This window comes from Ranitomeya imitator, chromosome 6 (assembly GCF_032444005.1).
Source record: "Ranitomeya imitator isolate aRanImi1 chromosome 6, aRanImi1.pri, whole genome shotgun sequence".
Classification (NCBI taxonomy): domain Eukaryota; kingdom Metazoa; phylum Chordata; class Amphibia; order Anura; family Dendrobatidae; genus Ranitomeya; species Ranitomeya imitator.
This window is the reverse complement of record NC_091287.1, coordinates 155922582-155948593: the sequence shown is the minus strand read 5'-3', so window position 1 is coordinate 155948593 and position 26012 is coordinate 155922582.

Genomic DNA, 26012 nt, shown 5'->3' with positions numbered 1-26012 from the left:
GCACGCTCTTGGCATTCTCTTGATGAGCTTCAAGAGGTAGTCACCGGGAATGGTTTTCACTTCACAGGTGTGCCCTGTCAGGTTTAATAAGTGGGATTTCTTGCCTTATAAATGGAGTTGGGACCATCAGTTGTGTTGTCAGAAGTCTCGTGGATACACAGCTGATAGTCCTACTGAATAGACTGTTAAGGCCCCGTCACACATAGCGACGCTTAAGCGATCCCGACAACGATACGACCTGTCAGGGATCGTTGCTGCGTCGCTATGTGGTCGCTGGTGAGATGTCACACAGTGCGATCTCCCCAACGACGCAGCAGCGATGCGGCGAACTGTAGCGACCTGTAGCGACCTGTAGAACGATGCTATTTCATGATGATTCAATGGGACGTCCTGTCAACGAGGTCGTTGGTAAGGTGTCAAACACAGCGATGTGTGTTACCCAGCGGGACCTCAACGATCAAAAAATGGTCCAGGCCATTCCGACACGACCAGCGATCTCACAGCAGGGGCCTGATCGCTGCTACGTGTCACACATAGCGAGATCGCTACTGAGATCGCTGTTGCGTCACAAAACTTGTGACTCAACAGCGATCTCGCTAGCGATCTCGCTAGCGATCTCGCTATGTGAGACGGGGGCTTTAGAATTTGTATTATGGCAAGAAAAAAGCAGCTAAGTAAAGAAAAACGAGTGGCCATCATTACTTTAAGAAATGAAGGTCAGTCAGTCTGAAAAATTTGGAAAACTGTGAAAGTGTCCCCAAGTGCAGTGGCAAAGACCATCAAGCGATACAAAGAAACTGGCTCACATGAGGACTGCCCCAGGAAAGGAAGACCAAGAGTCACCTCTGCTTCTGAGGATAAGTTTATCCGAGTCACCAGCCTCAGAAATCACAGGTTGACAGCAGCTCAGATTAGAGACCAGGTCAATGCCACACAGAGTTCTAGCAGCAGACACATCTCTACAACAACTGTTAAGAGGAGACTTTGTGCAGCAAGCCTTCATGGTAAAATAGCTGCCAGGAAACCACTGCTAAGGACAGGCAACAAGCAGAAGAGACTTGTTTGGGCTAAAGAACACAAAGAATGGACATTAGACCAGTGGAAATCTGTGCTTTGGTCTGATGAGACAAAATTTGAGATCTTTAGTTCCAACCACCGTGTCTTTGTGCGACGCAGAAAAGGTGAATGGATGGACTCTACATGCCTGGTTCCCACCAGCATGGAGGAGGAGGAGGTGTGATGGTGTGGGGGTGCTTTGCTGGTGACACTGTTGGGGATTTATTCAAAATTGAAGGCATACTGAACCAGCATGGCTACCACAGCATCTTGCAGCGGCATGCTATTCCATCCGGTTTGCGTTTAGTTGGACCATCATTTATTTTTCAACAGGACAATAACCCCAAACACACCTCCAGGCTGTGTAAGAGCTGTTTGACCAAGAAGGAGAGTAAAGGGGTGCTACACCAGATGACCTGGCCTCCACAGTCACCAGACCTGAACCCAATCGAGATGGTTTAGGGTGAGCTGGACCGCAGAGTGAAGGCAAAAGGGCCAGCAAGTGCTAAGCATCTCTGGGAACTCCTTCAAGGTTGTTGGAAGACCATTCCCGGTCATGAAAATACAGAAAAATCTTTAAATGAGAAGGTGTGTCCAAACTTTTGGTCTGTACATATATATTGGGGGAAATAAGTATTTGATCTGATTTTGTAAGTTTGCCCACTGACAGAGACATGCACAGTCTGTAATTTTAAAGGTAGGTTAATTTTAACATTGAGAGATAGAATATCAAAAATTAATCCAGAAAATCACATTGTATAAATTATATACCTTTATTTGCATTTTGCAGTGAGAAATAAACATTTGATCCCTCTGGAAAACAAGACTTAATACCGTATATACTCGAGTATAAGCTGACCCGAGTATAAGCCAACCCACCTAATTTTGCCACAAAAAACTGGAAAAACTTAATGACTCGAGTATAAGCCTAGGGTGGAAAATGCAGCAGCTACTGGTAAATTTCAAAAATAAAAATAGATACCAATAAAAGTAAAATTAATTGAGACATCAGTAGTTTAAGTGTTTGTAAATATACATATTGAAACAGGAGCCCCATATAATGCTCCATACAGTTCATGAAGGCCCCATAAGATGCTCCATACAAAATATGCCCCATATAATGCTCCATACAGTTTATGATGGGCTCTATAAGATGCTCCATATTAAAATATGCCCCATATATTGCTGCACAAATGTTGATTATGACCCCATAAGATGCTCCATACAGACATTTGCCCCATACAATGCTGCACAAATGCTGATTATGGCCCCATAAGGGTATGTGTCCACGTTCAGGATTGCATCAGGATTTGGTCAGGATTTTATGTCAGTATTTGTAAGCCAAAACCAGGAGTGGGTGATAAATACAGAAGTGGTGCATATGTTTCTATTATACTTTCCTCTGATTGTTCCACTCCTGGTTTTGGCTTACAAATACTGATGTAAAATCCTGACCAAATCCTGATGCAATCCTGAACGTGGACACATACCCTAAGATGCTCCAAAGACACATTTGCCCCGTATAATGCTCCACAAATGTGGATTATGGCCCCATAAGATGCTTCATAGAGATATTTGCCCCATATAATGCTGCACATGGCCCCATACAGATATTTGCCCCATATAATGCTGCACATGGCCCCATAAGATGCTCCGTACAGATATTGCCCCATATAATGCTGCACATAGCAACATAAGATGCTCCATACAGACATTTGCCCCATATGCTGTTGCTGCGATTACAAAAATAAACAAAAATTACATATTCAACTCTCAGGCCCCCGGCACTTGCTATATTCACCTGCTCCCCATTCCACTGCCGACCGCCGCTGTGTCTTCCCGTCCTCTGCACTGATGTTCAGGTAGAGAAAGGCGTGCACTAATTGCGCCATCGTGCCCTATGACCTGAGCGTCACTGCAGAGGACGCAGAAGACACAGTGGCGCCGACGGTGGAACGGGGAGCAGGTGAATATCGCGTGCTGCCCCCATCATACTTACCTGCTACCGGCTCGGTCCCTGTGCGTCTGTTCCTCGGCGCTGGCGGCTTCTTCATGTAGTGAGCGGTCACATGGTACCGCTCATTACAGTAATGAATATGCGGCTCCACCCCTATGGGAGTTGAGTCGGGTCCATATTCATTACTGTAATGAGCGGTTCCATGTGACCACTCACTACAGGAAGAAGCTGCTGGCGCTGAGGAAAAGATGTGCAGGGACCGTGCCAGGAGCAGGTAGGTATTATTACACAGCTCCGCTCCCCTTCCCCTGCCGACCCCTGGGTATGACTCGAGTATAAGCCAAGAGGGTTACTTTCAGCCCAAAAAAGTGGGCTGTAAATCTCAGCTTCTACTCGATTATATATGGTACTTGGTGGCAAAACCCTTGTTGGCAAGCAGTGCAGTCAGAAATTTTTTGTAGTTGATGATGAGGTTTAAGCACATGTCAGGAGGAAATTTGGTCCGCTCCTCTTTGCAGATCATCTCTAAATCATTAAGATTTTGAGGCTGTCGCTTGGGAACTCGGAACTTCAACTCCCTCCATAAGTTTTCTATGGGATTAAGGTCTGGAGACTGGCTAGGCCACTCCATGATCAGCCATTACATATTTTAAATGTCCTGGAGGAGGGAAGGAGGTTCTCACTCAGTATTTTACAGTACATGGCTCTATCCATTCTCCCATTGATGCGGTAAGGTAGTCCCATGCCCTTAGCAGAGAAACACACCCAAAACATAATGTTTCCACCTCCATGCTTGACAGTGGGGATGGTGTTCTTTTGGTCAATAGCAGCATTTCTCTTCCTCCAAACACGATGAGTTTAGATAATGCCAAAAACCTCAATTTTTGTCTCATCTGACCACAGCACCTTCTCCCAATCACTCACAGAATCATCCAGGTGTTCATTGGCAAACTTCAGATGAGCCTGCACATGTGCCTTCTTGTGCCTTCTTGAAACCTTTACCGCATAATGTGCTACCAATGGTTTTCTTGGTGACTCTGGTCCTTGCTACCTTGAGATCATTAATAAGTTCCCCTCATGTAGTATTAGCTGATGTCTCACCTTCCTCAAGATCAATGATATCCCATGCGGTGAGCCCTTGCATGGTGCCCCAGATTGATATTAATTGACAGTAATTTTGTGTTTCTCCAATTTTCTTACTATTGCACCAACAGTTGTCTCCTTCTTGCCCAGCGTGTTACTTATGGTTTTGTAGCCCATTCCATCTTTGTACAGGTCTATGATCTTGTCCCTGACATCCTTAGAAAGCTCTTTGGTCTTGCCCATGTTGTAGAGGTTAGAGTCTGACTGATTAATTGAGTCTGTGGACAGGAGTCTTTTATAAAGGTGACTATGTAAGAAAACTGTCTTTAATGCAGGTAACGGGTTGATTAAGAGCGTCAAAATGGCCTGTAGGAACCAGAACTCTTGAACTCTTACAGGTTGATAGGGGATCAAATACTTATTTTCACTGCAAAATGCAAATAAATTTATATAATTTATACAATGTGATTTTCTTCAAAATTATAGATTGTGCATGTCTCTGTCAGTGGGCAAACTTACAAAATCAGCAAGGGATCAAATACTTATTTTCCCCACTGTGTGTATATATATATATACCGTATATATATATATATACATATATATATATATATATACTGTATATAATATTGAAATTCAGATTACTGCTGCTTTGATTGACTCTCCTGTTCTTCTGTTCTTTCAGAGTTCCATTTCAGTGATTAGTGTCTGTAATGTATACATCTGAAAGCCAAATCTGATGCAAGTGTTTCTTTAAGAATAAGTGTATGCATCCCCAGAGAGCATTTAGATGCTCAATTATTTAGTATAGGATTGTATATTTTTGCAGTATATGCTTAAGGCTTTTAATTTGCTTACACATGGGTAGCACAGCCTGCACTGTGTGCATCACAAGATCAATGCAAATCTGTTTATTTGAAACTGGTTCAATTTTAAAAGAATTCCATTAACTAGCAATAAAAGAGCCGCCATAACATGATTACTATTGAGTTCTTAGTGAGCAGGCAAAGAATGGGATCGGTTTCACAATGATCCTCAGTATAGATATTTTGTGGACATATTTTAAAGAGAAGGCATTTCTTGATTTGAAGAGGGCATTTTTGTAGCCTTTAGTTCTTTAAATGAGCATTCTCGTCTGACATCTGAAGGTCAGTACAGCTTATCAAGCAAGCTGGGTGCCACTTATTGTGTTTTGCTTTATTATGTGCATATGTTAACCACATGTCCTTTTTAATCTTCCTTCAGAGAATGTCATCAACAGAATGGAAATGAGCAATGAGAACATACAATGTTGCCTTCCCTGTATGTTCGACTTTTATGAAGTATATGGAGCATACAGGCTGACGCTGAAAAGTCTAACTTAATGGAGGTAACTGATCTATGCCACTTTTCTTTTGCTTGCTCATACCTATACACTGTTTATATAATATATATATATATATATATATATATATATATATATATATATATATATATACTGTGATAGGATCACTGGTGCTGTACGTGAGAGGAGATATGTGTGGCAAAGGTTGCTTTCCTGCGTGATATGAAAGCCATATGTGTTTTATCCAGGATGAGAGCAATCCGGTCGCTATATGGGCTTTCATGGTGGGTAGGTCAGAGATGGGTGGGACTCCTTCCCACCTTATCTTCACCTCCAGGGTGTGGAGGGAGGGACTGTCCAGCCAGTTTTTTTTCTCTGTGTTGTGTGGAGGAAGGAAGACTCCAGACCAGCAGCTCCTGCAAAAGTTGCCATATGTGTTGTCCCAGAGGCATTGGGCAGGACTTTATATGAACATTTTATTTTCATTTGAGCCTGAACGGCTGTATTTCTGCTACCAGTTTGGGTTTTGGTTTATGATGCAATAAATCACCCAGAGACTTTAACCACATGTGTGCCTCTGTCTACCTCAAGGAGCAGCTAAGTGAGCCCACCTTCCACAAGTGGTGTTTTGAATGCGGGCAACATTCCAGGAACTTGTGTGGCACGAACAGATAAACCGTTTGTCCTTGGTGAAGGCAGCTACAGGGATGGAACAGCAGTCAGACAAAATGGAGGAGCTAATCAAGCACTTGATTTTGAGCCAACAGCAGCCGCTGACTAATAAACTACTAAAACAACAACTTCAACAACAACAAAGGCGGATGAATCTCCTGGTGGGAGATGTCCGCAGCAGAGAAACCACCCCTCCTCCATATCAAGGTGATGATTCCTGCATCCGGAAAGCAGTAAGACAAGCCATGTAAGGCTACGTTCACATTTGCGTTGTGCGATGTTGCATCGGAGACGCAACAACGCACAGCGCAAACAAAAACGCAACAAAACGCACGCTAAAACGCAGCGTTTTGCGACGCATGCGTCCTTTTTTGCCGAATTTTGGATGCAAAAAAAATGCAACTTGCTGCGTCCTCTGCGCCCTACGCTTACGGCAAAAAACCGCATGCGTCGCAAAACGCAGCACAACGCATGTCCATGCGCCCCCCATGTTAAATATAGGGGCGCATGACGCATGCGTCGCAGCGGTTGCGCCCGACGTAACGCAAATGTGAACGTAGCCTAAAAGATTACCCCAGAGGATGATGTAGAGGCATTTTTGACTATTTTCAAACTGGTGGCAGAGCGTGAGAAGCTTTAGTCAGTTCACTGGGCAGAGGTACTGACCCTCTATTTGACTGGTGAGCCCCAGAAGGTCTATTATGATTTGACATTACAGGATGCACAGGAATGTGTCAAGTTGAAAATGGAGATATTGGCATGCTCAGGGATCACTATGTGTGTCAGAGCCCAAAGGGTTTATCACTGGTCGTATTATGGTGATGTAAACATAAGGATGAATGACCTCGGGGAGATCAAAACTTCCAACACCGCGGAGACACCATCACGTGTTTCTCAACGCAGTGATCCACAACACTGCCCCCATGCCTTATGGGAAATATGCAAATGCATGTAGAAAAGCCGCGGAGACACCATCACGTGTTTCTCAACGCAAGCAATAAATAGGCAGATCTTTCACCGGGAAGGAACAGCCACGCGAAGGGCAGCATCCAAAAGGAAAACCACCTATGCCAAAACATGGTATCCATCCACAGACAGCTGTTTCGGGGTATTTGCCCCTCATCAGTGTGGAGTAGGAGACTGGCTATTAGGAGCAGTGCCTAGTAAAATGACTATAAACATAAGGATGAATGACCTCTGGGAGATCAAAACTTCCAACACCGCGGAGACACCATCACGTGTTTCTCAACGCAGTGATCCAGAACACTGCCCCCATCCCTTATGGGAAATATACAAATGCATGTAGAAAAGCCGCGGAGACACCATCACGTGTTTCTCAACGCAAGCAATAAATAGCCAGGACTTTCACCTGGAAGGAACAACCACGGGAAGGGCAGCATCCAAAAGGAAAACCACCTATGCCAAAACATGGTATCTGTTATGGTCTGGTGATTAAGGAGTGACATGCGACTAGCTCTGAGCAGGTGGTAACTATACTGACCGCAGTCCCTAAGCTCAACACAACACTAGAAGTAGCCGTGGGATGCTCCTAACTCTCCCTAGGCACCTCATCACAGCCTAAGAGCTAACTACCCCTAAAGAAAGAAGCAGGAAAACTATCTTGCCTCAGAGAAAATCCCCAAAGGATAGATTAGCCCCCCACAAATAATGACTGTGAGAGGAGAAGGAAATGACATACGTAGTATGAAACAAGATTTAGCACAGGAGGCCACTTCTAGCTAGATAGAAATAGTACAGGACAGAACGCTGTGCGGTCAGTAAAAAAAACTAGAAAAAGTCCACCGCAGAGAAATGCAAAAATCTCCACACCTAACTATAGGTGTGGAGGGCAAACTCTGCTGCCCAGAGCTTCCAGCTTAGCTTAATAGATTCATACTGATAAGCTGGACAAATGAGCAAAACATAGAAAGTGCTGAACAACAAAGTCCACAACAAGTGAACTGCAAAAGGACAAGCAAGGACTTTGCTTTGCTGAACTGGTCAGAGTGTCAGGAAAATCCTAAGAGCAATGACTCCAGGCTGGAACAATTGACAACTGGCATTGAATGAGGGATAAGGCCAGACTAATATAGCCGAACCAGAAGACGATCAGTGAAAACAGCTGCTGAAGCTAAATCCAAGAAGCAGCCATACCACTCAAAACCACAGGAGGGAGCCCAAGAGCAGAACTCACAAAAATGCTACTTACAACCACCGGAGGGAGCCCAAGAGCGGAATTCACAACAGTACCCCCCCCATGAGGAGGGGTCACCGAACCCTCACCAGAGCCCCCAGGCCGATCAGGACGAGCCAAATGAAAAGCACGAACCAAATCGGCGGCATGAACATCGGAGGCAACAACCTAAGAATTATCCTCCTGGCCATAACCCTTCCACTTGACAAGATACTGAAGCTTCCGCCTCGAAAAACGAGAATCCAAAATTTTCTCAACCACATATTCCAACTCCCCCTCAACCAACACCGAGGCAGGAGGATCAACAGATGGAACAACGGGCACCACACATCTCCGCAACAAAGATCTATGGAAAACATTGTGGATGGCAAAAGAGTCTGGAAGGGCCTAACGAAAAGACACAGGATTGATAATCTCAGAAATCTTATCAGGACCAATAATCCGAGGCTTGAACTTAGGGGAAGAAACCTTCATAGGAACATGACGAGAGGACAACCAGACCAAATCCCCCACACGAAGCCGAGGACCAACACACCGACGGCGGTTTGCAAAACGCTGAGCCCTTTCCTGGGACAACGTCAAATTGTCTACCACATGAGTCCAAATCTGCTGTAACCTGTCCATCACAGAATCTACACCAGGACAATCAGAAGGCTCAACCTGCCCTGAAGAAAAACGAGGATGGAAACCAAAATTACAAAAGAAAGGCGAAACCAAAGTAGCCGAACTAGCCCGATTATTAAGGGCAAACTCGGCCAACGGCAAGAAAGTCACCCAATCATCCTGATCAGAAGACACAAAGCATCTCAAATAGGTATCTAAGGTTTGATTAGTTCGCTCAGTTTGACCATTTGTCTGAGGATGGAACGCCGAAGAAAAAGACAAATCAATACCCATCCTAGCACAAAAGGCCCGCCAAAACCTGGAAACAAACTGGGAACCTCTGTCAGACACAATATTCTCCGGAATGCCATGCAAACAAACCACATGTTGAAAAAACAATGGAACCAAATCAGAGGAGGAAGGCAATTTAGGCAAAGGTACCAAATGGACCATTTTAGTGAACCGGTCACAAACCACCCAGATAACAGACATCCTCTGGGATACAGGAAGATCCGAAATAAAATCCATGGAAATATGCGTCCAAGGCCTCTCCGGGACGGGCAAAGGCAAAAGCAACCCACTAGCTCCGGAACAGCAAGGCTTAGCCCGGGCACAAGTCCCACAGGACTGCACAAAAGAACGCACATCCCGCGACAAGGAAGGCCACCAAAAGGACCTAGCAACCAAATCTCTGGTACCAAAAATCCCAGGATGACCGGCCAACACAGAACAATGGACCTCAGAAATTACCTTACTTGTCCATCTATCAGGAACAAACAGCTTCCCCACAGGACAGCGGTCAGGTTTATCAACCTGAATCTCCCGAAGCGCCCGCCGCAAATCAGGGGAGATGGCAGACTGAATCACCCCTTCCCTATGAATGCCAACCGGCTCAATGACTCCAGGAGAATCTGGCAAAAAACTCCTAGAGAGGGCATCCGCTTTAACATTCTTAGATCCTGAAAGATATGAGACCACAAAATCAAAACGGGAGAAAAACAGGGACCACCGAGCCTGTCTAGGGTTCAGCCGCTTGGCCGACTCAAGGTAAATCAGATTCTTATGATCGGTCAAGACCACAATGCGGTGCTTGGCTCTCTCAAGCCAATGTCGCCACTCCTCAAATGCCCACTTCATAGCCAACAACTCCCGATTGCCGACATCATAATTGCGTTCCGCAGGCGAAAACTTTTGGGAAAAGAAGGCACATGGCTTCATCAAGGAACTATCAGATTTCCTCTGGAAATTACATACGTAGTATGAAACAAGATTTAGCACAGGAGGCCACTTCTAGCTAGATAGAAATAGTACAGGACAGAACGCTGTGCGTTTAGTAAAAAAAACTAGAAAAAGTCCACCGCAGAGAAATGCAAAAATCTCCACACCTAACTAAAGGTGTGGAGGGCAAACTCTGCTGCCCAGAGCTTCCAGCTTAGCTGAATAGATCCATACTGATAAGCTGGACAAATGAGCAAAACATAGAAAGTGCTGAACAACAAAGTCCACAACAAGTGAACTGCAAAAGGACAAGCAAGGACTTTGCTTTGCTGAACTGGTCAGAGTGTCAGGAAAATCCTAAGAGCAATGACTCCAGGCTGGAACAATTGACAACTGGCATTGAATGAGGGATAAGGCCAGACTAATATAGCCGAACCAGAAGACGATCAGTGAAAACAGCTGCTGAAGCTAAATCCAAGAAGCAGCCGTACCACTCAAAACCACAGGAGGGAGCCCAAGAGCAGAACTCACAAAAATGCTACTTACAACCACCGGAGGGAGCCCAAGAGCGGAATTCACAACAGGTATCCATCCACAGACAGCTGTTTCATTAGTGTGGGGTAGGAAACTGGCTATTAGGAGCAGTGCCTAGTAAAAGGACTATAAACATTAGGATGAATGACCTCGGGGAGATCAAAACTTCCAACCCTACGGAGACACCATCACGTGTTTCTCAACGCAGTGATCCAGAACACTGCCCCCATCCCTTATGGGAAATATGCAAATGCATGTAGAAAAGCCGCAGAGACATCATCACGTGGCTATTTATTGCTTGCGTTGAGAAACACGTGATGGTGTCTCTGCGGCTTTTCTACATGTATTATGGTGATGAACCTCCCCACTCACAAATGTTTAACTTGTTGCATTTGGTCCAGACATGGTTGCAGCCGGAGTCCTCCACTCTAGCCCAGATGGTTGAGCGGGTGGTCTTGGACAGATTTATTTACTCCCTCCCCAGGGAAACCCCTGGAATGTGGATGACCTGGAGGACCTTGTAGAAAGGTACCAGGTAGTTGAGAGGTCACTAAGGAAGATGGGGGGTGGTATATCTCCATACCAGGTATCCAGCGGGAGCCCAAGTCCCAAAAGAGGGGTAACAGAGCCATCACTGGGGGAGTTTGAGGTCCCCAGGAGCCACTGAGGGGCTACCAATGGCTTCTGGTAAAGAACTGATCTGCTGGCAGTGTCACGGTCCTGAACACATAGCGGCCCGCTGTCTTATGTCTTCCAAGCAGATGGATTGTAGCCTGGGCAGGCGCTGCTCGTATTATGCCTGCAAAGCCTGCAGTGTTTAGGTTATCAGCCTGGAGAGGGACCGCAATCATGTCCCATGACCATAAATGGAGTACGGGTGCCAGAACTCTTTGACTCTGGGAGTTTGGTGACCCTGATGAGGGCCACATTTCTCCACCAGTTGATCCCAGGGAAACGTGGGCATCCCCTGTATCTATGGGGATGCCAAAAAATACCCTGTTGCCAGAGTGTTGATTAAATTGAGCTGTGGTACAGAGTTCTATGAGGTCGGTGTAGTCAGAGATTTACTACACCCCAAGATAATCAGGCAGGACTTCAGCCTGTTCTGGGTTTTGTGGAGAAAAGCAGGGGTGCCCAGTCTTTCAGGCAGGAGCCAGTGCAACCCTGATGAATCTCCATCTCAGCCGGAGGTGGAGGAGTTCCCCTTGTGTGTCCACCATATCTTCACCTCCAGAGTGTGGGTGGAGGGACTTAAATGTCCAGTCATTTTTTTTCTCTGCCTCTGTTGTGTGGAGGAAGGAAGCCTCCAGACATGCAGCTACCGCGAGAGTTGCCATATGTGTTGTACCAGAGGCACTGGGCAGGACTTTAAGTGAACATTTCATGTTCACTTGAGCCAGAAATGCTGTGTTTCTGTTACCAGTTTGGGTTTTTGGTTTATGATGCAATAAATCAGCCATAGACTTTAACCACATGCGTGCCTATGTCTACATTGAAGAGCAGCTAAGTGAGCCGCCTTTCCATAATATATCTATATTTAAATATTTTAGTCTTCTTCGGACCGAAATGCATTGAAAAAATTGTTCAATTAACATTACTATTTAATCTGTGAAAGTCGAATGTGCTAATGTGAGTAGCCAACTAATGCTAAGTTGTCCTGGTATGTCAGAAGTGGTGATTAGGAAAAGAGGGTAGGACAGATAGGTGTAACAATAATAATTCATTTTAGTGAATTAGGAAAAAAGCAGAGATTTGAAGAACAAAAATCTCATGGTACAACACAAAGGTACTGCCCCTGAGGATCTCAGATGTCAGTAAAGATTTTATTGCAATAGCGCTAAGCTTTATTTTTATTTCTAGATTTGGAGCTCCATAGCAAAATAAATACATACGGTAAGTAAAGCTCAGACACAAAAAAGATGCGTTACACGACTACTCGTTCACACTAGGAATCCTGGGGTATCATGACATCATGACTGCAGAGTGATTGCAGACTTTGTCCCAAGCCTAGGCAACCCATGTAATTTTTGAGGAAAGAACAACTTCTCTGTGCAGAATGTTTCAGCATACAGATCTTATGGACTTACAATTTTTTTTTTTACTTTGATAAAAGACTTAGTTGGTGGCCAATACATTTGCCATAGATTTCACTCCATACAGTTAAATCCATGAGAAAATCCATTACATAAATTGACATGTTGCAGATTTAACATCTGCTCCACATATCGGTTTCTGCCCTAATTTTATTTACTTTCTTTTTTTTGCTTTGTATTTCTTAAAATCCAATACTCTTTGTTGCTATTGTAATACACTCAAGATTTTTTAGAAGCAATTACATGTCCAGAGCCTTTCTGAATGTTAGTGCCACACTCACTTAGAGATGGTCAAGACCCACAATCTATGCAAAGAAATCATAGAAACCCCTTGTTTGCTCACTTAGAAGGTTATAATAAAGTACTTATGTAGTGATGAGCGAATATACTCGTTACTCGAGATTTCCCGAGCACGCTCGGGGGTCCTCTGAGTATTTTTTAGTGCTCTGAGATTTAGTTTTCATCACTTCAGCTGGATGATTTACATCTGTTAGCCAGGAAAAGTACATGTGGGGGTTGCCTGGTTGCTAGGGAATCCCCACATGTAATCAAGCTGGCTAACAGATGTAAATTATTCAGCTGCGGCACTGAAAACTAAACCTCTAAGCACTAAAAAATACTCGGAGGACACCCGAGCATGCTCGGGAAATCTCGAGTAACGAGTATATTTGCCCATCACTATACTTATGCCCTGAGTGTCCCCATATAATGTAGTAAAGCCCAGAGTGCTCCTAATAAAGAAATAATGCCCTTGCAGGATTCCTTTAAAAAGTAATAGTGTTTCTTAGGTTCCTTCACTAAGAATTCATAATGCCCCTAGAGTACCCCACAAAAATAATAGTGCTCCAGAGAGCCTATTTAAAAGTAATGATGCCCCCAAAACAAAATATACCGTACTCCTCTATTCTGATGGGCCCACCAGATGAGTGTCCTTCTTTTGAGAAATATAAGATTTGCTGATGTCATTATGTCACCTGTAGTTGAAGGCTCTATGTACAAGACAGAGTGGTAGAGCTAGGAGCCCATGGCTACCAAGGGTTTAAACTGTATCTGTATCCGGTGAATGCTGATACAGTTGAGAGTGGCATTTGCATGATCAGACACCTATGAGACATGGGTTGGCGTTCCTTGCCCTAAGGGACAAACACAATTACAGTTCTGATTTCAAGAAAGGAAAATATTGCCAAAAGTGTTGCTAAATGTAGCGGAATATCAAATATGATTTAGTGCAGTTTTGTTTTTATTCATACATATATGCTGTGTTAGGGGAATATTTGGGTCTTTTTGTTTTTTTCTCAAACTTTTTTGCCTTCCTCTGGATCAACATGTTAGGGCATGTTAGGTTCGGCTATGGGTTGAACTAGATGGACTTAAAGTCTTCCTTCAACCTTAATAACTATGTTACTATGTTATAACTATTTATGTAAGCCCAGCCTTTGGTTAACTACAACATACATCCAGTTGTACATGAGACCATATTTATTAAGATTATCCTATGTGATTATACAGGTAATAATCTATTAATCTACATAACACATTAATAATGTCTGAAAATTGCAGAGTGCCCCATTTGTTAGATATGTTCTATGCACAAGAAATGAATGACTCCAAAGTGTTATTGCTCAGAAGATCTTGGATTGACATTTTTTTTCTCCAGGACAGAAATTTATCACTGGAACATGTGCATAGGAAACTCATATTGTAAAGAAGCGTCCTTTATGTTCGATTCCAGACAGTATACATATGTGTTTAGATCCCTTGGTCTTGTTATGTCTGACTTACCTATATATTTGCACACCCTGATGAGCTTTGACATTTATATTTTGAGTTCATTCTCTCTGTTACATTCACTTTATTTATAGTATGTGAACAAAAAAAATGCACTATACCTATAATCCAGATGTCAGTAAATATTCCACCAGTTCCTCAGGTAAACACATTCATACTCTATGTACAATTATGTTGTTTTCATTTTTTCTATCGAGTTAAACACAATTTATATGCTGATAATTGTATGAAAAATAATGATTAAAAAAAATGTATAGCGTCAGTAAAACAAGGTTAAGACAAATATAATACAAGTACATTTGTATCCCTGTATTATAGGCACAATTAGCACACTAAATCTTGATGTCCATAGGATTCTAATGTGATTTGAGTTTGATTTTTTAGAATATTGGGGCCCAGATAATACTACTGTAGGTGTAGCTAGGGTTTTCGTTCAAGGGAGGCAAAGCTTCTGAGTAGGCCCCTAACCAGGTAAGCTTGATTGCAAGTCAGTAACACACCCTAATAGTGGAGGAGAACCTCAGTAGATGACCGCGCTGTTGCTGAAAATAATCTCTATGCAAAGACCAACATTGATATTACCGCCATATGGTCAGTGGTAGATACCAGCCACGCAAAACATATAACAGATCAAAGTAGAGTTACAGATGGTAACTTACCGCTGAAGTTCTTTCTGATGGAGTTGTTCACTTTTCTGGTCTTTTCCATCTGGCCCAGTCTGACACAAGTTCTTCAACCCAGGACTTGTCTGCAGAGATTACAACAAAAGCACATTTCACTTCTCATATTTTCAGCATGTCACCATCTATTCCCAACCTGTAGGGCTGCCACTAGGAATTTTTGGACCCCAAACTGGCAAAATTTTCGGGCCCCCTTGAGACTCTGCCCAGGCTCCACCCCAGCTCTGCCTTCACCCTTCAAACCTTCCACAGTCCCACCACTCACTCTTGGAAAAACTCAACTTCTCCACCATGCCCTCATCAATCAGATATTAACAGTTGCCATCAAACACCAGATTACATACATAGCCAGCAGCTTTTGTTCTAGCCAAAATATATATTTTTTTAATTCTTTATTTTAGGTATATCATAGCAAAGATACAAACATGTCTAGGGTACAATCAAAGTACATAACATCTTATGATAATCGACATGTAGGATATAGTATTGGAAAGGAGATGTGGGAACCGGGGGAGGGAAGGAGAGAAAGGGAAAGGTAGAAGGATGAATGAGATAGGAGAAAGAGGGGAGTAAAAAGTGTTAACCCGGGTACAACATAAAACCAAGTTAGGTACACATATCAGAGCCAAGAACCATGTTTACAATTCATCAGAAGGCAAAATGGAGCTAGAGACACCTGTGAAATCACGTTGAGTGAGGGTCATATCCGAGCAAGGGTGATAACCCATATACAAACCTAACCATGCAATTAAGACCCCTACTTTGGAGATACCTCTTGAAGTTTTTTCCATGGAGATCATATTTTGTTATAGATTTCATGGGCATGTGTTTCCCAACTGGTGAGTTCTTCAAGTCGGGAAATTTGATTTACCTTAGAGGTCCATTCCCCTAGGGTGGGAGGAGACTCGTTTCTCCATTGTGTGGCTATAAAATGTTTCGTCCCACTAACCAGTAATAGGAGAAGCCTGTGTTTCAGTTGTTTAAAACTTTTGCGTGGGCAAGATAGCAGAGTTTCGGTAGCCTGTAGATCGGTATCAATAAGTTTTAGTTTTTAAGATTAAGATTGATGCCGGCTCAAAATTCTCTGAGTGTTGAGCAATCCCCCAAAATATGAGTATGGTGACCGGTTTGACTATGACATCTCCAACACGTGTTGGTGTCTGATAAACCCATATGATGAAGTTTGGCCGGAGTCATATGCCATCTAGTTAGAATTTTATAGGAGTTTTCCTGAAGTAGAATACATCTAGAGAAACCATGTGCATTGAGTAAGGTTTTGGTAATTTGTTCTCCTGAGAAACTAACTTTTAAGTTCTGATTCCCAGAAATATATAAAAGAAGGTTTAAACTTAGGGGGAGATAAATGGGAGATAAGTTTTAATCTCAGGGATGGTAATTTAGTCATGATATCCAGCCAGGACCAGTTAGATTTAGATGGATGTTTTTGTCTAAATTGACACAGAGTCCGCCTAACATGTTGCAGTTGAAGAACAATTTTTGGATGAGCCAAGGCATTATCAGGCCACTCATTATACCCCAAAATTTTATTGTCATAGAAACTGGTCAATGTATCCCTAGGCAATGCAGACCAAAGGTTATACAGATCATTAAAATCAGGATCAAATAGATATGGTCAGGGCCGGCGTCAGCACCCGGCGCACCTGGGCAAATGCCGGGGCCATAGAGAGAGAGGGGGGCCCACTTACGCTGTCATAGATACAGCTGGGAGAGCAGAGCAGGAGATAACATGCTCTCTCTGCCCACAAAGTCACTGCTGGCTGTGTTCTCTTAACCCCTATGTGCCAGCTCTGACACAAGCATCTTCTCACTCAGTCAGTGCAGCCAGGCAGGCACACATAGGGGTTAAGAGAAGGCAGCCAGTGTGACATTGTTTGTGGGCGGAGAGAGCACGTTCTCTGCTCTGATCTCCGCCCCTGGCTGGCTGCCATGCTGCTGAAGTTATCAGGCAGATTCAGGAGGAGCTCCTAGTCCTACCAGTGCCTGAGTGAGTGGCGCTGCTATATACTATGTGGGCTGCGCTGCTATATACTACATGGGCTGCGCTACTATATACTATGTGGGCTGCGCTGCTATATACTACGTGGGCTGCGCTGCTATATACTATGTGGGCTGCGCTGCTATATACTACGTGGGCTGCTATATACTACATGGGCTGCTATATGCTACGTGGGCTGCTATATACTACATGGGCTGCTATATACTACGTGGGCAGTGTTATATACTACATGGCTGTGTTTATATGCGATCATGAATCGGGGTATGTGTTAAAGGGGGGCCCACTGAGACTCTTTCGCCCGGGGCCCTCAAAAACCTGGAGCCGGCCCTGGATATGGTATAGAGCCAATAGGTGTCAATGTAGATGGGAAAGAGGCAGTCGGAATCTCACTAATCACTAATCATTTAAACCGAAGTGTGGCCGAGAGGATTTCATCCAACCGAAAGGTGTCAGGGGGATTTGCTCGAGACCATAGATATGGTATCCCTTTAACCCCTAATAAGATCAAATCAATGTCCTCCCGGTCTCCTCTTTCATAATCAAAAATTATTCTTAGCCATCTGCCCAAATGTATAGCTTTAGAATTAATATAAGAATCAGGGACTCCCAAACCGCCTGAGGAAATCAGGTATGAAAGGAATTTCAAAGGTAATCTCACTCTTCCATTGCCATAGGAATCTAGACATTAAAAGTTTTAAGGTTTTAATAAAAAGCTTGAGGTACATTTATGAGAATCATATTCATAGTATATAAAATTATTATATACGCTTTGAATATGTTAATACGTCCCATCCAAGATAGTGTAGGTAGGTCAAAAGACTCCATTAATGTTTCTACTTTCTTCAATAGGGCTGGCCAAAACAATTTTTAAGCCGCCACCACAACACGGTAGACTCTTTTGGCAGGACCCTACTCTACTCTAACCTATTAAATATAAATGTATATGCAACCCACCATTCCAAATATAAATTATAATACGCCACCGAGCCCCTTCTAGCTATACATAGCCACTTTCCCCAATTGTTAAATATATAAATGAATTAGCCCCTATACTCTTTCCCCAATTCATTACCAGTCACTGCATATGCAACGCCCCCCACTATGTACCTCCCGCTCCTCCGACTTATTATATTTACATGCCCCTTCCGCCCCAATTCATTGTCATTAGTGATGAGCGAGTGTACTCGTTGCTCGGGTTTTCCCGAGCATGCTCGGGTGACCACACTAGCAACCAGGCAACCCCCACATGTACTCAGCCTGGCTTGTAGCTGTAAATCATTCAGCTGCCGCGATGAAAACTAAATCTCTGAGCAGTCATAAATTTTTGGAGGTCACCCAAGCAACGAGTACACTCGCTCATCACTAATTGTCATGTCTTCTCTCTCCCACCCTCTATTCATTACAACAGATCTACCCCCACATTCAATACATCATTTGCTCCCCCACCCTCAAAATTCATTATTATTTGCTATCTCTTGATCATTTGCTCTCACCACCCCCCCACCTTCAATTCAATTGCTGTCCCTCTTCCCTCACTCTCAATTCATGTTTTGCAGTCTCTCGTCCCCTCCCCCACTTCATCATGCGCAGTCCACTTTACCCCCACTTCATCATGTGCAGTCTTTTTTACCCCATGTCACCCTTTGCAGTTACTTTTAACCCCCTACTTCATATGCTATGCAGTCCCCCTTTAACCCCCTCCCCACATCATCATGTACATTCCCCCTTTAACCCCCACATCATTATGTGCAGTCCCCCTTTAACCCCCTACATCATCATATGCAGTCCCCCTTTAACCCCCTCCCCACATCATCATATGCAGTCCCCCTTTAACCCCCACATCATCATGTGCAGTCCCCCTTTAATCCCCTCCCCACATCATCATGTGCAGTCCCCCTTTAACCCACCTCCCCACATCATCTTGTGAAGTCCCCTTTACCCCTTGTCATCCCTTGCAGTTCTTTTTAACTCAACACTTCATGTTCAGTCACCCTTTAACACCCTCCAAACATCATGTGCAGTCCCCCTTTAACCCCCCACATCATCATATGCAGTCCCCCTTTAACCTCCCACATCATCATGTGTCGTCCCCCTTTAACCCCCCACATCATGTGCAATCCCCCTTTAACCCCCTCCCCACATCATGTGCAGTCCCTCTTTAACCCCCACATCATGTGCAGTCCCCATTTAACCCCCACATTATTTGCAGTCCCCCTTCCCCACATCATCATGTGCAGTTCACCTTACTCCTTCCCCCTTGTCATCATTTGCAGTTCCTCCTCCTCCCCTCACCTATTTAATTCATATTATAAAGAAAAGAAAAAAGTTTTGTATACTTACCTCACAGTCGCTCACTAGCAGCGCAGCTCTGCCTCCAGTGTCCAGAACATGTCGGGCATACGCGCTGTAAACTGAAATGAAATACCCAGAAGATGGAGTGAGAAGTAGCTGCGCAGCCATCAAGGTAAGATGGCTATGCAAAGGTCCAGGAAAGCTCCTGGGCCCCAGCACCGAAATGTGCGCCGCAGCTCGCACCACTTTGCTGCACGGTGGGACCGGATGAACAGTAGAACATAAGTGGGACCCGGACCTGCGGGCCCCTCTGTGTACTGTGTGTACTGCTGTTCACTGGGCCCCATACAGCAGTAAGGGCAGTAATGCCCTGATGGCAGCCCTGCCAACCTGCACAAACTCCTCATCCTACTGGTACCCCAATGCTGCTGCCATATGTGTCCCTATTACTGTACCTGCTGTGTTGTTTTCTGTGCCCTCTAAATTCTAAAACAACCCTCTAGAATATAGTAATGCTGAGCTCAAGTACCCTAGAAAACAGTGCCCACATTTTGCTCCCTAGAAAGTAAGTGCCCTGTATGCCCCTTTGATACTCACAGTAACCTGAATTCCCCTATAACAATAAGTGCCCACTTAACATTGAATAATGTCCTGAGTCTCCCCCTGTACAGCTCCCATATACACAGTATGATGCTCTCTTGTACATAACATGATACCTCCTCACTGTAATATACCCCCACGCAATATACTGACCCCTTAGTAGCCCCCAAACTGCTTGATGGTCCCAACACTGTGTGAATGCCCCTTAACTGTAATCCCCACACTGTATGATGGCCCCCTAGATACCCTCCATACAGTATAATGTGCCAGATAGTTCTCAATATAGTATAATACATTTCCTATAGGCCTGTATAGTATAATGCATTCCCCTTAGGCCTGTATAGTATAATGCATTCCCCAAAGGAAGCCTGTATAGTATAATGCACCCCCGTAGGCAGCCAAAATAGTACAATGCACCCTCGTAGGCAGCCAGTATAGTATGATGCACCCCCATATGCAGCCTGTATAGTATAATGAAGCCCCATAGGCAGCCTGTATAGTATAATGCAGCCCCATAGGCAGACTGTATAGTATAATGCACCCCCATAGGCAGCCAGTATAGTATAATGCACCCCCATAGGTAGCCAGTATAGTATAATTCACCCCCATAGGCAGCCAGTACAGTATAATGCACCCCCATAGGCAGCCAGTATAGAATAATGCACCCCCATAGGCAGCTAGTAAAGAATAATGCAGCCCCATAGGCAGCCAGTATAGTATAATGCAACCCCATAGGCAGCCAGTACAGTATAATGCACCCCCATAGGCAGCCAGTACAGTATAATGCACCACCATAGGCAGCCAGTACAGTATAATGCACCCCCATTAGACAGCCAGTACAGTATAATGCACCTCCATAGGCAGCCAGTACAGTATAATGCACTCCCCATAAGCAGCCTCTATAGTATAATGCACCCAATTAGGCAGTCAGTACTGGATAGTGCACCCCCATTAGGCAGCCAGTACAGTGTAATACACTGCCATTAGGAAGCCAGTACAGGATAATGCACCCTCTTTAGGCAGCCAGTACAGTATAATGCACCCCTATTAGGCAGCCTGTACAGTATAATGCACTCCCATTAGGCAGCCAGTACAGTATAATGCACCCCACATTAGGCAGCCAGTACAGTATAATGCATCCCCATAGGCAGCCAGTACCATACACTACACCCCCATTAGGTAGCCAGTACAGTATAATGCACCCTGATAAAAAATAAATAAATACAATACTCACCTCTCCTCTCCCCCTTGTTCCCACGGTGCTCTGAGCACCCGCTCATGTCCGGACCATGGGCACCAAGTACTGACGTCATCGTGATCCCCTTTCAGTGTTGGTGTTGGTGACGTCAGACACTGACAGAGGATGATGGAAAGGGGGTGTAACGCTCCTTCTCCCATCAATGCAGTCAGCTGTATTGGCTTCCAGCTGATACAGTGGACCCTGCAATGACAAGTGGAGGGCCCATCGCTGGAACAATGCCCCCCACACCTCCCCAGGGGCCCCATAGCGGCCAAGTGGTAGAGCAGGGAGATCAATTCTTCCTGCTCTGCCGCAGAATTTAACTGTATCTGTGTAATGTGCTCACCATTACAGCTACATAGCGTAGCTCCGTGTGTGCCCCCTCAGAGCCCGGGGCCCAGGGCCACCGTCCCCTCTGCCCCTCCCGGTAGCTACGCTACTGCTGCTCCCTCTTCCATCCTTCAGCCAATGTGTCTGCATCTAAGCACAGCAGGCATTAAAGGGCCACTGTCACCCCCCTCCAGCCGTTATAAACTAAAAGAGCCACCTTGTGCAGCAGTAATGCTGCATTCTAACAAGGTGGCTCTTTTAGTTTGTTTCTCCTCCTCCTAGCAATCGCCGGGAAAGAATTGCTAGGAGGAGGCACGATCAGTTGAATATACAGACGCTGAAAGGCGGGGGACCTGGGTGACATGCTGATACACGCAGTGCGCATGCCCAGGAATCCTAGTCCCGCACTGTGCATAATGCATAACACACTGCGGGGCTGGGATTCCCAAGGTGGGTGGCCGCACTGCCCGCACAGGCGCAGTCTGCAAGCCTGGCTAGGACATGAGACGGCCAGAGCTTACTGCGCCTGCCCCACACAGTTGTACACAGCGCAGGCACCGGTTTTGAAGCTAAAACAGTGCGGAGGGGGCGGCGCCGAAAGCCCCTGAAGATGTGAGTGACGGCAGAGTAGCGGTTCAAGCTGGGGAGTGAGGACCTGCCTCCCTAGTGAAAGATAGGTATTTTAGATAAGTTTCAAAGCGCTTTATTTTGGGAATACATGAACAAAAAACTAAAAGAGCCACCTTGTTAGAATGCAGCATTACTGCTGCACAAGGTGGCTCTTTTAGTTTATAACGGCTGGAGGGGGGTGACAATGGCCCTTTAAGGCATCACTAGAGAGCCTCAGTCTGCAGACAGCACAGCACAGACCAGCACATTGGAGAAATGAGGCTGTATTTTTCTTTTTTTGTATTTGCGTGGGGAAACAGTGGAGGTATCATACAGTGTGGGATAGCAGTGTGGGCTTCATACTGTGTGTGTGAATTGTGGTGAGCATCATACTGTGTGGGGGGCTGTGAGTGCAATCATACTGGGAGGAAGAGGATTTTTAGGCCACCTTACTATTTGAGGGATTACTTTGGGCTTTTTGGGGCATCATACTGTGCAGGGACTTTGAGGGTCAACATACTGGGAAGGGGGAGGGCTTTGAGGGTCAGTGTACTGAGTAGGATGGATGTGGGGAACATCAGATGTTGTCTGAGAACTGTGGAGGTCAACATACTGTGCGTGAGGTCACAATAGGGGCATAATACTATATGAGGACTTTGAGGGACATCAACATGTGTCTGGGAGCTGTGAGTGGTATCATATTATCTAGCAAAGCTTTGGGGGCTATAATACTATGTGTAAGGAAGGATGTTCATACTATGTTGATGACAATTGAGGTCATCATTCTGTCTAGGAGAGCTGTCAGGGATTATTACTATGTGGAGAACTGGGGGAGAAATAATACTGTGTGTGTGGGGTCATCATATTGTACAGGGGGGTCTGTGGGGGCATCATATTATGTGAGGTCTCTTGCAGCCATCATACTGTGTGTGTGTATGTGTTGGGTAATGTGAGGACAATTGTACTGTACGGTGTGCTGTTGGGCCATCATACTGTGTGTAGGGTTGTGTGGGGCCATCATACTGTGTATTATAGGATATGTTGGCTGTTATATTATATGTGGGTGCAGTGGAGGCCATCACATTTTATAGGAGAGCTATGGATGACATCATACCATGTCGGGGACTGTGGGGGCCATTATACTGTGTGTGTTTGTGGGAGGGGGGCTGTAAAGCACTAACAATATGTCTGTGGAGCAATCATACTGTGTGAGGAGCTGTGGAGCCATGATACTGTGGGGCTGCACTGGTGGCAACACACTGTGGAGGTAGACTGGAAAGGTCACTAATAAGGTATCGTCCTGTGGAGAAGGGGTTGTGAGTTCATCATACTATATGTGAGGTCACAGTAGGGGCATAATACTATATTGTGTGTCACTGTAGGGGCCTCATAATGTGTATGGGCGGTAATTCTGTTGATATCATACTGAGAGAGGTCATTTTAGAGGCCTCTTAATGAGTGTGTGGGCACTGTGGGGAAAGCATATTGTGTGAAGGCACTATAGGGACATCATACTTCATGAAAAGGTTCTGAAAGCATCATACTGTTTTGGGAGCATTGTGGAGGCAATATACTATGCTGGGGCATAGTGAAATCATCATACTCTGTTTGTGGAAGCAAATTGTATGGGAGAATTTACTGTGGGGGGTAGCATATTGTGTGGGAGGGTATTTTGGGTGGCATAATACCCTATTTGGATCATGAAAGAGGTATCGTAGTGGATGAGAACACTAGGAGGCTTTATTAGGGGCAAAATTACTTTGTACATGCTGCAATATGTTCCCTTTCCTTTCTTTAAAATTTGGGAGGTATGACAGCCTGTAACAGCAACTATGCACCATAACTCAGCTTACTCTCTAAAATCATTTTTTGTGGGAAGGACCCAATAATTGCTATGTGGCCCCACTTTTTCAATATATGCCTCAAAAGAGAAAGAAATTGCTTATAAACCAGCCATTTAGGTTTGATCCTTTAAAATGAACCATTCAGCAGGATTGTGCACAGTAACCTACACACAGTGTCAGGTTGGCGCCGTTATACTGATTAAAATGATACCTGGGTTGTTTAAATTCACCTTGTGGCTGTTGTTTAATCTTTATTTTCAGTTTTGAGTTAAAGGGACACTGTCACCTGAATTTGGAGGAAACAATCTTCAGCCATGGAGGTGGAGTTTTTGGGTTTTTGATTCACCCTTTCCTTATCTGCTGGCTGCATGCTGGCTGCAATATTGGATTGAAGTTCATTCTCTGTCCTCCATAGTACACGCCTGCGCAAGGCAAGATTGCCTTGTGCAGGCATGTACTATGGAGGACAGAGAATGAACTTCAATCCAATATTGCAGCCAGCATGCAGCCAGTGGGTAAGGAAAGGGTGAATCAAAAACCCCAAAACCCCGCCTCCATGGCTGAAGATTGTTCCCTCCAAATTCAGGTGACAGTGTCCCTTTAATTACGGTAAATGCTCGTGCTCTGAGTCAGCCTGGGGGGGTCTTTATGTTGTGCTCTGCTTAGCCATTCATGTGTATGGCTTCTGATAGGTCACTGAACCTGCCCTCTAGTTTGCATAATGAATATCTGTACATACTGAAGGAAAAAAAAATCCTTCTGCAGGCAGGTGTCAGCCATGGCACCTGCACTGCAACATAATCGCATGTTTAATGTCCCAATAATGAATCTGGTTGATGTTATTCATATGAAAAAAAAAAATCAGTTTTAAAATGGCATCTGCTACGCCTGCGCAGTAGCAGCTATCGGTGTATATAGGTGATCTGATAGCTGCTACTACACACGCGCCGGCAGCGCCATCTTGCTGGAGAAGAAAAAAAAATTCCTCCTCCAAGATGGCGCTGCCCCCACCTGTGCAGTAGCAGCTATCAGATATCGCTGAAAGATGCTACTGCATACGTGCGAGTTGCGCCATGTTGGAGAAGGAATTTATTTTCTTCTCCAGCAAGATGGCGCCACCGGCGCATGCGCAGCAGCAGCTATTGGATCACTTATATACACCAATAGCTGCTACTGCGCAGGCGAGGTGGGCGCCATTTTAAAATGTATTTTTTATTTTTTTCCTATCTGAATAACATGAACCATATTTATTACTGAGACATTAAACATGCAATTATGCTGCAGCCCAGGTGCCACGGCTGACGCCTGCAGAAAGATTTTCTTTCTTCAGTATGTACAGATATTCATTATGTAAACTAAGGGGCCGGTCACTGAGGGATCAGTGACTTGTCAGAAGCCATATGGACACCTAATCAGAGCACCATATGAAGCCCCCCCCCCCCCCCCCACCAGGCTGACCCAGAGCACGGACATATCATCAACTCAAAACTGAAAATAAAGATTAAACAACAACCACAAGAAAGATTTCATCAAGCAAGGGATCATTTTAGTCAGTATAACGGCACCGACCTGACACTATGTGTAGGTTACTGTGCACAATTCTGCTGACAGGTGCCCTTTAAGCATACAGAAACATGTAACTTACAGGATAATAATACTTTCAAGTAACTTTTTAACTGTCCTGAGGAAGAAAACAATGAATCACATCATTTTAGCCCTTAGACAATGGAGTATATAATTTTTTGGTCTGGCTTAAAAAAACTATATATTTTAAAAAGTCATACTATTTTATTCAACACTAGATGGTGGCCCGATTCTAACGCTTCGGGTATTCTAGAATATGCATGTCCACGTAGTATATTGCCCAGCCACGTAGTATAT